The 12,127-nt window shown below is 40.4% G+C and overlaps 1 non-coding gene across 1 annotated transcript; it reads left to right on the forward strand.

Moving 5' to 3' along the window:
- Positions 1-10,518: 10,518 nt before the first annotated feature.
- Positions 10,519-10,591, forward strand: TRNAT-UGU (transfer RNA threonine (anticodon UGU)). Its single transcript has one exon. It is a non-coding gene; the product is annotated as a tRNA-Thr (tRNA).
- Positions 10,592-12,127: the final 1,536 nt, after the last annotated feature.

Here is a 12,127-nt window from a genome sequence, read left to right on the forward strand (position 1 = left end):
ATAACATAAAATCCCAGAAAGATCTTACATAGCTGGATAAACGGATGGAGTATGGAGAAATCTCCTCATTGGAATTCATCTGCTCATTTGAATTAATTTGATATCACTTTATCAATTTCGTAACAAGGATGGACTTCACATATAAACCTCCAAGAAATGCAAGGAAATTCCAGAGGAATCTATTATAGTGGTGAATATTAACATGAAATATTATAGGGTTGGTTCAGTTTGATGGAGTTTTATAATTATTTTGTTATTATATCGTTATTATTTTCAATAGTTTTATTGCTGATGCAGTAAAACTATTAAAAAATGATCACCTGCATTTCACAATTGACAACTACATCACTGTTCAAGACTTTTGTAAATTTAGGGATGTATTTATCTAAAAAATCCACATCAATGGGCCTTTTTATCTCTATCTGGATCAAACTTGGCACGAATACTCAATATGGCCAAATGTGAACACTGGTGGAATTTGGAGAAAATAGACCTTGGCATTTGGGACTTGTAGTTGCTGGGATTGTTCACCTAGAATCAAAGAGCATTCTGAACAATAGAATTGGGCAAAAAAAACCCCTGATAACAGAAAATACAGGGTTTTCTGATGGTCTTTGGTGACCCCCCCCCCCCCCCGACAACCCCTCGTGACCCTCCCCCCAGGGTTCCCAGCCCCCAAGTTGAGAAATGCTGGTTTAGCTGGTATTGCACCACCTGACATCTGCCAGGGATAGCAGCCTGTAATGAAAGGACCAAGGCATTGATATCTCTGACCCATCCTCATTTCAGATATCAGCCATCATGCCAATGCCTTAAATAGCTTTCTAAGATCTACAGAGATATTGGCAGGAACACTTCAGCAAGCGTTCAAGTGGCAGGTGAAAGCCCAGAAGCCCAATCCGTGTCTGATACCAGATGAGAGACTCCCTCCTGGTCACACAAAAGACTGGGCAACTTGGAAAGAACTGAACAATCTGCTCTGGCACCACAAGATGCAGAGCTAAGTATAAGAAACTGGGCTACAAAATGGAGTGCACCACATGTGAGTGTGGAGAAGAGCAGAACTCAGACCACTTACTACAATGCAACCTGAGCCCTGCCACATGCACAATGGAGGACCTTCTCACAGCGACACCAGAGTCACTCCAAGTGGCCAGCTTCTGGTCAAAGGACATTTAGTAAGATGCCAAGATTAACTTTGTTTCTGTTTTTAGATACATTATAACTGCACCCTCAATTCGCTTCTGACAAGAGAAAGCAGACAAATTCCTGAGTGCAAATTTCATTCAGCCTGCAGATAGTGCAAAAATTACATTGTAGGTAAAATGCATGAAAAACAGGTTGTCAGAGCAGATTCTTCACACATCCCCTGGTAACGGTTAGCTTAGCCTTGAAGTGCCATTCACTTCAGCAACACTGACAAAAACTTTGCTGAAGTATGAATCCACTAGAGCCCATACCTCTCAGTCATCCCAGAATGTGCTTCCATAACATTAGAAACTGCCACTGCTCAATAAAACTATTGATTACAGCCACTAGATTGACAGTGAGAAATCATATAGCGTCAGCAAGCATACACATGTATCATTTCTACCAACTTGGTTTTTTGTATTCTGTAGCATTTTAGGAAATGCTGAGCTCCATACTCCTGACCCAAAGAATGACAGAAGTGCTATGTTACCACTCAGTTTGCTTTTGCTAGAGTACCAAAAATAAATCTAAGTGAGAGGTAATCACACTCGATGTAGACATACATCTGCGAATTGCACGCAGGCCAGCAAATTACTTCATTGTGGTCTAAAATATGTGAAGTATGATATTTTGGCTGACTTAGACAAGCCCCTTACTGGCTTTGGGAGAGCAATTCCATACCAATTACAATGTGCTAAGCATTTATGGATTCTCATGTGGACCATTTTGGATAATGCATTTCCAAATACAATCATATTTATAATCTTTATTATGGGAATAAATTCAAAAGTTGACTCACCATTTGACATAGTTCACAAAGGGCTTTGCTTGCTACTCTGACACTCAATGGTAATAATGGGTTTTTTCTTTTTAATATAAGTCATTCTTATAAGTCAGAATATAGGATTTCAAAGAAGTGCCCTGTAATATTTCAGTTGTGAGCAGTATAATTAGAAGGAAAGATGGAAAAGTGGAGAACAGAACAAATACATATAAACATTAAAACAGTTGCTGATTGAAAACCACACTATATTAATTTATCATTTTGCCTTTAGTCATAATCTCTGTCAGAAATCAAACCCAATGAGGATTTAATCAATAATTAACCACTGGTGTGATGTATATTTTAAGTATAAATCCTTTCTTTCTTAATTTAAGACCCATCAGTGCAGTATAGTGATTCTAGTAAAGGCCATTCTCATTGTAGACCAGCTGTGTGAACAGGGTGAGTTCCTTCAGATTGGAAATAAGACGCAATGCTGACATAAATTGAGATAAGTTATAATTAATGTTACAGTTACACTTGACAGATGCGTATAATTGAGAAATGATTATTAATAGCTGACAGATGTTAGAAGTCGACAAATGTTGGAAAATATAAGGCCACAACTTTTGTTGGTTATGGTGGTAGATGCAGTTAGGCAATGCATGGGTACAGATTCAGGTCTCAACAAACCTGTCTGTTGATTGATGGCCCTGTTAATCTGGCCCAGTGCCAGATTCATTTGGAATGATGGGAGGAAGCAAGCCAGTAGGTTGTTCATTTGTTTTGTTTTTTCGTATCAGGAGCGACTTGAGAAACTGCAAGTCACTTCTGGTGTGAGAAAATTGGCTATCTACAAGGATGTTGCCCAGGGGATGCTCAGATGTTTTGATATTTTACCATCCTTGTAGGAGGCTTCTCTCATGTCCCCGCATGGGGAGCTGGAGCTGACAGAGGGAGGTCATCTGCACTCTCCCTGGATTCAAATCTGTGACCTGTCAGTCTTCAGTCCTGCCAGCACAAGGGTTTATTTATTTATTTATTATGAGCATTTCTATCCCGTCCTTCTTACCTCCAAAGAGGGACTCAGAATGGCTACCAACAGGCACCATTCAGTGCTGAATAATAAAAACAAAGCATAATATACATTTAGGATACACTGAAACAATTATAAATACATTAAAACAGTTCACCATTTCACATCATCTTCCAAATCAATCCATTGTCGTCAGCTAAAAACATTAAAACAATCTATTCTGTGAAAGCTTGATCCCATAACCAGGATTTGAGTTTCTTCCGGAAGATCATGAGGGAGGGGGCAGACCTGATCTCATTAGGGAGAGAGTTCCACAGCCGTGGGGCTACCACCGAGAAGACCCTTTCTCTCGTTCCCACCATGCGTGACTGCGATGGGAGTGGGACTGAGAGCAGGGCCTCTCCAGATGAACTTAAGGTCCTTGGGGGTTCGTAAAGGGAGATACGTTCGGACAGGTAAGCTGAGCCGGAACCATTTAGGGTTTTATAGGTCAAGGCCAGCACTTCAAATTGTACTTGGAAGCTAATAGGCAGCCAGTGGAGCTGGTGTAACAATGGGGTTGTACCCTCCCTGTACCGTACTCCGAACTGGAGCTTCCAAACAGTCTTCAGAGGCAACCCCATGTAAAGTCTGTTGCAGTAATCTATATGGGATGTAACCAGAGCGTGGACCATCGTGGCCAAGTCAGACCTCCCAAAATATGGGTGCAGCTGGTGCACAAGTTAAACCCATTGCGGCACCAGGGGCTCCTAATCCAATAGGTGTCTCATCCCTAATGACCACTCATGCCTCCTTCACAAGGGGATGGCTTAGAGACACTGAGCCATGTAGTAAATTCATGCACACCTACACCCCTACACTCTGTTCCTGAAGAGAGCCCCATATACCATTCCCAATGACTGGTGGCCATGGATCTCCAGTTCCCAGATCCAGGACTCGTGCTAACTACCACCCTAAAGGTTGTGACATATTAACAAAATCTAACGATGTTAACAAGGCACAAAACAAAGCCCTGCCTAGAACATAAATATTGCAGAATGAGTGAATGCCGGTCAAAAGGCAACTGGCCCAGCAGCCAGCCAAGAAACAATGTGGGCAAATCTGGACACTTCCCAGTGTTGTGTGCTCTGCTCCCAACATCCACATACCACGTGCAGAACTATCGCAGCTAATTACGGGCTTGTCTAAACCACCGAAAGAACCCAACTGTAATTCAGACTATTCAGACCCAGAACTGCCACGGATTCATTGCATTAGTGCCACACTTGCCTGTAATATACTCCACTGATATTGTATTTCTATCCACACTCCAAAAATGAATCAGCACCATTTCTAGAAGATTCAAAAATCTACTATTTACTTATGCAAAGGTCACAAGGTAAATAACACCGAAGGTGTCGAAAAAATGAAAAAACAAAGGCCTAAAACTATAATAATATAATAGGTACCAAAATATAATGCAATATATGTACAGATAGATAAATGATAGATAGGTGGAATAAGAAATCAATATTCATTTAAATGAGGCAATATAGATAACATAAAATGACATTCATGAAAATATAGGTATCAGCTAATAACATTCCTAAAGTAATCTGTTTTGACCTCAAGGTCTTCTTCAAATCAGAACGAATATATATAAAAGCAATTATAAGGGCAAGCCTTTATCCAAAAACGATGTAAACCTCCTCTATTAATTCCACAAGACCAAATATTTCAGAAACAAAGCTGTTACAGACAGATAGCACAACAGCAAGGAAACACCTATTATTTCCATGTTATTTCTGCCCCAGTCCCAAATATTCTGTTAATGCCCCTGCAAAGGGACACATTTAACCCCATAAATGGTAGGGAATTATTTCAAAATATAGAGATTATTCATGTTACAGTCTGTTACTGTTGGCTTTACAGTTGTCCTCATCTCATGCTTGAACTTTGCAGCTAGCTGATGTTCTTAAGGTAAAAACACCTGACATCTTCAGTCAGATGTCGGGTTTCAGACCAGTATCAGGGGGTCACCAAAGATCATCAGAAAACACAGTATTTTCTGTTGATCGTGGGGGTTCTGTGAGGGAAGTCTGGCCCAATTATATCGTTGGTGGCATTCGTAATGGTCTTTGATTGTAGGTGAACTATAAATCCCAGCAACTACAACTCCCAAATGTCAAGGTCTTCACATTTCTGAACTGTGGTGTTGGAGGAAAATTCTGAGACTGCAAAAAGATCCAACCAGTCCATACTCCAGGAAATAAAGTCCGACATCTCACTGGAGGGAAGGATATTAGAGGCAAAGATGAAGTACTTTGGCCACATAATGAGAAGACAGGAAAGCTTGGAGAAGATCATGATGCTGAGGAAAATGGAAGGAAAAAGGAAGAAGGACCGACCAAGGACAAGATGGATGGATGTTATTCATGAAGTGACTGTTGACTTTGAAGGAGCTGGGGGTGGCCACAGTCGACAGAGAGCTCTAGCGTGAGGTCACGAAGAGTCGGAAGTGACTGAACAAATAAACAACAAAATGTGGATACATTCTGTGTGGGTCACATAGAGATTAAATAAGAATAACCACATATGCATTAGATATTGCTCATGTGCACTTTATATAACTCTGAAGTTCTATAAAATACAGATACTTGGAATAAACTCTATCTCACCCAGTGCTGTTAGTATGTCAGACTGAAAGCAGTATTGTGCTTTGTCATTCCTTTGGCCAAAGTTGTTTGTTGTCTGTTTATTGTTTGTTGTCTGTTTACCTTCTTGCTTAGTTATAGGGCTCATCCCAGTTCCATGGCTCACAAGTGAGGATACTCTCTCAGGCTGATATTTCAATCCTACCCTGTACATTGAGTATGCTGAAAGAAAGGCAATATAAAAATAAAGTACGAAAATATAAGAAATAAAACAAATAAATAAATAGTATGCCTCTCAACTACTGGGTAACATGAGCAGAAGGGTGCTGTTGAACTTGTATGGATCAGAGTGGGTTTCCCATAACACATCCATTTGGCAGCATGTGTACTAAATGCTTGGACTAGATAAGCTTTTGATATGAGTCAGAAATTAATGCTGATAACATTGTAGGAAATAGCAAGCTAGATGCATATAACGTGGTGAGAGAATGGATGCATTAGAAAGGGAAAGCTGCATAGCAATAACAAACAGTTAAATCCTCCAATGAATCAAATGAAATGTTTATGACAGAGTATACGGCATTCATTTTTCCCATGTTGAGCTGTCTAGTAAATTTAAAACACTAATTTGTTCCACAGTGTTATTTTTAAAACACATGTGAAATTCTCTTTACTTTTTGAATCTAGTGGCACTTCAAAATTAGGATTATATTTTGGCACCACCTAGTGGTTTTGAGATATCTTGATCAGTTAGGATCTGTTGCCAATGTAAGTTTTAATAAAGAATTATTAATTCACACCTAGTATATAATTCTGATTATTGGTCAGATGCTTCAATAAGGAGGCATGCATAACTATCAAGTATGTTAAATATATACACCTGAAACTTACAATTCGGAAGAACAGACCTCATTACCTCTGAGGATGCTTGCCATAGATGCAGGCGAAACGTCAGGAGAAATGCCTCTAGAACATGGCTCTATAGCCCGAAAAAACCCACAAGAACCTAGTGATTCCAGCCATGAAAGCCTTCGACAATTCGGAAGAATGTTTCAGTCAGGGGGTGTGATGTGGTGTTTTATGTTTTATGTATTTTAAATAGACTTTAATGTTTTGAATGCTTTTAACTATTCATTTTTAGTTATCTTTAGGTTTAATTCTGTTTAGTGTTTACAGGTTGTAGGTGTTAATTCTATATGGTATTGTTTTTCACACTGTTCACTGCTTTGAGTGTCGTTAAGAGAGAGAAAGTGGCATAACAACAACAACAGCAACATCCCCGTCATCAGATAAACTGCTGGGATTGTGAACTGGACACAAACAGAACTGGGTGATCTGGACAGAAAAACAAGAAAACTGAAGTCAATCCACTACTCATTGCACCCACGTAGTGATGTCAACAGAGTTTACCTGCCCAGAAAATCAGGAGGCAGAGGTCTTCTGCAAGTGAAACAAATGGTAGAAAAAGATAAACAGGCTCTGGCAGATTATGTGAAAAGCAGTCAAGAACCAACATTGATGGAAGTCAAAGTAGAAAACTGCTTCAACTGCAAAAGACAGAGTGAATGCCATAAAAATACAATGCAGAGCAGAAGAGAAAACTGATAAAAGAAGGCTCTCCATGGACAGTTCCTGGGGAAAAATGAGAGCAAAATTGACAGAGAAAAAACATGGCTGTGGCTCACAAATAGAAAAGGAAACCGAGGGCCTGATTCTTGTAGCCCAAGAAGAAGCAAGGTGGCCAACTGCAACATTCACACCTGCCTCAAGCAGAAAAGAGTTCTTTCTTCCACCCTGGACATTCCACAGATATATAAACAGACCTCACAACCTCTAGTTTCCAACAGACCTCACAACCTCTGAGGATGTCTGCCATAGATGTGGCTGAAATGTCAGGAGAGAATGCTTCTGGAACATGACCATACAGCCCGGAAAACTCACAGCAACCCAGTGACTCCAGCCATGAAAACCTTCGACAACACATATAAATAAAGTGTATTGTTGTTGTTGTTGTTGTTGCTGCTGTTGTTGTTATTATTATTATTATTATTATTATTATTATTATTATTTGAAACACAAGATGAGTCCACAGCAGACACTCTGCTGGTTATTGTATTGGATCGCATGTTGGACTCTTCTCAAGTGTCTAGGACTGTATGATGTATCAGGAAATTATTATTATTATTATTATTATTATTATTATTATTTCAAACACAAAAAGATTAGTACACAGCAAACAAGGTCGCTCTGCTGGCTGTTGTATTGGATCACACGTTGAACACTTCCCAAATGTCTAGGACTGTGTGATGTATCAGCAAATAATGCATGCACATCCCAGTAAGATGGCCTTTTGCAGTTGGCAGATAGTAATTTTGTTAGCGCCGATTGTGTTTAAGTGCAGTCCAAGGTCTTTAGGCACTGCACCCAGTGTGCCAATCACCACTTGGACCACCTTGACTGATTTGTGCAAGAGTCTTTGCAGTTCAATCTTTAAATCCTCGTATCGTGTCAGCTTTTCCAGTTGTCTATCTTCAATCCTGCTGTCGCCTGGGATTGCAACATCGACAATCCATACTTGGTTTTTTAACACGATTGTGAGTATTGTGTTGTTGTTATTATTATTATTATTTTATTGACACAAAAACATAGTATGTCACAGCAAACGAGATATATATGCTGGATTTCGTATCACAAAATCCCAAGTGTCAAGGACTGTGTGATCTCTTTTCAAATGATGTGTGCAGATCCAAGTAAGGTGGCCTTTTGCAGTTGACAGATCATGATTTTGTCAATGTTCATTGTTTCCAAACTCCCACTGAGATCTTTTGGCACGGCACCCTGTGTGCCGATGACCACTGGAACCACCTGTACTGGTTTATGCCAGAGCCTTTGCAGTTCGATTTTGAGGTCCTGATAACGGTGGAGTTTTCCTGTTGTTTTTCCTCAATGTGACTGTCACCCGGTATGGCGACATCAATAATCCAGACTTTTTTCTTTTCCACAATCATGATGTCTGGCGTATTGTGTTCCAAAACTTTGTCAGTCTGGATTCGAAAGTCCCACAGTATTTTTGCGTGTTCATTTTCCACTACCTTTGCAGGTTTATGATCCCACCAGTTCTTTACTACTGGCACGTAGAACTTGTGACATAAGTTCCAATGAATCATTTGGGCCACAGAGTTGTGTCTCTGTTTGTAGTGTGTCTGTGCAATTTTCTTGCAGCAGCTGAGGATAAGGTCCTTGGTTTCATTAGCTTTCTTGCACAGTCTACATGCTGGGTTATCCACTGATTTTTCAATCATGGCCTTAATAGCATTTGTTCTGATGGCTTGCTCCTGGGCTGCAAGACTCAGGCCTTCTTCTGTCTCCTTCTTCAGGGTTCCATTCGTGAGCCATAACCAGATTTTCTCCTTATCAACTTTTCCTTCAATTTTGTCAAGGAACTGCCCGTGCAATGCTTTGTTGTGCCAGCTGTCAGCTCTGGTTTATAGTGCAGTTTTCTTGTACTGACTCTTTGTTTGAGAAGTTTCCAATTATTAACTTCAATTAAAGCAGGTTCTTGGCTTTCCTTTAAATATTCTGCCAGGGGCATGTTGTTATTAGTATTATTATTATTATTGCCTGAGAAATTTTTACATGACTCTGGATATTTAGGTAAATATCACAGGTATAAAAAATCAAACATTTAGTGATAATAAATCAGCATGTGCAAGACTTGCTAAGCACTGCAGGCTGCTTTTCCTTTTTGTGAAGTACAGCCGAAGCATCTTCTACAGCAGCGTTTCTCAACCTGGGGGTCGTGACCCCTGAGGGGGTCATGAGGGGGTGTCAGAGGGGTCACCAAAGACGATCAGGAAACAGTATTTTCTGTTGATCATCTGGGTTCTGTGTGGTGGGGTTCAGAATGCTCTTTGATTGTAGGTGAACTATAAATCCCAGCAACTACAACTCCCAAATGCCAAGCTCTATTTTCCCAAAACTCCACTAGTGTTCACATTAGGGCATATTGAGTATTTGTTCCAAGTTTGGTCCAGATCTATCATTGTTTGAGTCCACAGTGCTTTCTGGATGTAGGTGAACTACAACTCCAAAACTCAAGGTCCATGCCTACCAAACTTTCCAATATTTTCTGTTGGTCGCGGGAGTTCTGTATGCCAAGTTTGGTTCAATTCCATCGTTGGTGGAGTTCAGAATGCTCTTTGATTGTAGGTGGACTATAAAGCCCAGCAATTACAACTCTCAAATGACACTATTCAAATTTGGGTGTATCAGTTATTTGTGCCAAATTTGGTCTGGTGAATGAAAATACATTCTGCATATCAGATATTTACATTATGTTTCATAACAGTAGCAAAGTTACAGTTATGAAGTAACAATGAAAGTAATTTTATGGTTGGGGCTCACCACATGAGGAACTGTATTAAGGGGTCATGGCATTAGGAAGTTTGAGAACCACTGGTCTAGAGAGTTTGTGTAAACATTACACAACAAAGTTGTGTAAACGTCTAAAGGAGTCACTCGTGGGGGGATACAGAAACCTTTGCCTCTGGCTAATTTTGGGGGGACCCCAACATTGAATTACAGGGACCCCACTTGGGGTCAGGACCCACAGTTTAAGGACCCACAGTTTAAGAAGCAGTGGTTGAAGGAAGAGGGCCTGTGATGGCTAAGCCTCCCTTCCCTCCCAGAGGCTTGTTGCTCCCTTGTAATGCCCTCTCAAGAGTTCCGTGTTCAGAGATTGAAGGAACCAGAATGTATCTCAACTGTAACAAACATATAAACCCAGAGGCAATGTCACCCTCCATCCATTTGCTTTGTTTTTTCCAGACTTGGAATGTGAGTGCGTCAGTCCAATAGCACAGTACCATTGATTTGTATAAGCAGAACTGATAGGTGGCTCCATAGCTCAGTGGTTAGAGCACTGGTCTTGTAAACCAGGGGTCGCGAGTTCGATCCTCGCTGGGGCCTCTGTGTTTTTCCTACTCATTTACTTCCCCGTTTTAAAACAAGGAAATCTAAAAAAAATATAAAGCTGTGCAACACAATACACTGATTGTAAAGAGTTTGATAAATCGCGGGTTCTTTCCTTTATAAAACGCTCGAGGGGGGTGATTTCATTATTTCCCAAGCCCCTAAAGCTTCCTTGGCGCAAACCATTATTATGATTTAATTGGAGAGGTGGAGGACTTAGATGAGCTCTAGTTTTGAAGGCATGCATCCAAAGTTTAAATAATAATTAGATTTCATCCGGGAAATTATTGTTTGGCGATTCAACAGAAGGAGAGGCAGTTTTGAGGTGTAGTTCCAGGCTGCAGCCAGCAGATGGTGGTGCAGAGCAAGAGATCTTCATTGTGAGTGAGTGGCAGCAGATTAATTGGGAGGGGAAAAAACTTTATTTGTATTTGTTAATTAAGTTTATATCTTAGCTTTCTTCTAAAATTCAAAATTTTCTTCAACCACCATGTGCAAGCAGGTCCTTTTAACCTGTGAGATTTCCAGCTTGGTAAAGAGAAAGGCTGCTTGGTAATCATAAAGCATAACATTGGCATGGGCAAACTTCAACCCTCCAGGTGTTTTGGACTCCAACTCCCACAATTCCTAACAGCCTATGGCTGTTAGGAATTGTGGGAGTTGGAGTCCAAAACACCTGGAGGGCCCAAGTTTTCCCATGCATGATCTATAACATTGGACATCAATTTTGGAGCCTAGGAATAGAAACATAAGTAATAAATATTTCTCATAAATAAATATAATGTTGGACACATATTAAGAATAGTGTTATACCTATTTTAGAAGAGATTTGTTGTCCAGTCAGAGCTCAAGAAGCGAGGACACGGTTCAGGGACTTCTCTCATTCTGTGAACTTCTCATGGTATTCTACATTGACAGCCCTGTCACTCAGCATTGCATGTCAGCAAAGAAAGCTGTGGATATTTGTATTTGTGTGATTCCAAATAATGGGAAAAGAAAATACCCATATTTACTCGAGTCTAAAGCACCATCGAATCTAACTTGCATCTCAATTCTCAAAACCCTGAATTCCTAAAAAGTATTTGCTGCTGAATGTAATGCGGAGCAGCAAAGGTGCACTTAGAATTCCTTCTTTATAAACACCAAAGTTGTCAGCAATGAAAAAGAAAACAATGCTATGGAGTCATGAGGACAGTTGGGAGCCATGTTAGTGCAACAGGTTAAACCTTTGAGCTGTTGAATCTGATGACCTAAGGTTGGCAGTTCAAGGCTGCGGGTTGGGGTGAGCTCCCACTGCCAACCCAGCAGTTCAAAAACATGCAAATGTGAGTAAATCAATAGGTACATCTTTGGTGGGAAGGTAATAAAAGGCACACATGCAGCCATGCCAGCAACATGGCCAGGAAGTGTCTACAGACGACAGGCTCCTCAGCTTGGAAATTGAGAAAGAGCACCTCCCCATGGCTGGAGTTGAGTACTGTCTCCAGAAGCCAGAGATGAAAGGGGAAGCCTTTACCTTTGTTCTGTGTATTT

The sequence above is a fragment of the Anolis sagrei genome, chromosome 1 (genome assembly GCF_037176765.1).
Source record: "Anolis sagrei isolate rAnoSag1 chromosome 1, rAnoSag1.mat, whole genome shotgun sequence".
NCBI classification, from domain to species: Eukaryota; Metazoa; Chordata; class Lepidosauria; order Squamata; family Dactyloidae; genus Anolis; species Anolis sagrei.